Below are 1,131 nucleotides of genomic sequence, written 5' to 3'. Positions count from 1 at the left end.
CTATCATGTTATTCATGGCAAGATACCGCACAAATGGGCTGTTTTTCTCGTAATTTGAGGGTTGGATGAATAAAGCAGTATGCAAAGAAACCAAGAAACGAAAAGATGCATGTCAGAATGTTTGTGATTATTAAGAACGAAAAGAAAAAACAGAAAAGTAAACCTTTATGATTGCATGGACGTGAAGGGAATCAAGCTGGAAATTCCGATTCTCCCACTCGTCGAGAGCTTGATCTTTTTGTGGCAGTGACTGGTGCAAGTCCAGTTGGGTATGCGGAAGCATTCGTGGTCAACATGTATTTCCAATAGGAGGACGACCTAAACCTTGAGGTCCTGCTCTATCGCTGAATATATGCAATAAAGAAGAAAATTAGGTTATAGTTAGTTGAAGATAAGATACGATAAAGAAGAATATTAGGTTATAGTTAGTTGAAGATAAGATAGAGGATAAAGAAGAATATTAGGTTATAGTTAGTTGAAGATAAGATAGGATAGGATATATATCCATACATATCCTATTAATATAATATTTTAAAGTAGCATAGATAATGAGATATTTTATGTTATATTATACTTATATGTAATTTATAAAATAAACAAAAAATAATATGAAATATATATTATTTTAAATGTTTAAAATAAAATTTTCTATCACATTCTGATATTTTCTATTTTTAAAAACTACAAATTTTGTTATATTTAATAATATTCATGATTAAAATATTTAAATTTTATAAATAATTTTTTTATATTATGCTATTCAATATGTAAAAATAATTTATATATCATATATTAATATCATTTTATAAATATTTTTTTTAGTTTTTTTTTTATTTTAACCATAAATTTAATTTATAATAAAAAAATTATTTTACAAAATGAGTATATATAAAAAAAAATTTATACTACAAGGATATGCATATACTATATCTTAGTATAAGATTAAAATATCCCATGTAGAACAGTAGAATGGATAAAAAAAAAAATGAGTGGAAAATTATAAATATTTTCTAATATTTAAATACAAGGTTTTACTAAATTCTAGAACGTCAATCATCTATCGAACCGTTTGTCTAGTACCTTTTGAACTTTAGTTTTACATGATCATTGTCATATTCATCCACATTTGGA

The sequence above is a fragment of the Vitis riparia genome, chromosome 19, assembly GCF_004353265.1.
Source record: "Vitis riparia cultivar Riparia Gloire de Montpellier isolate 1030 chromosome 19, EGFV_Vit.rip_1.0, whole genome shotgun sequence".
NCBI lineage: Eukaryota > Viridiplantae > Streptophyta > Magnoliopsida > Vitales > Vitaceae > Vitis > Vitis riparia.
The sequence above is the reverse complement of the archived record's forward strand: the minus strand, read 5'-3'. Positions refer to the sequence as shown.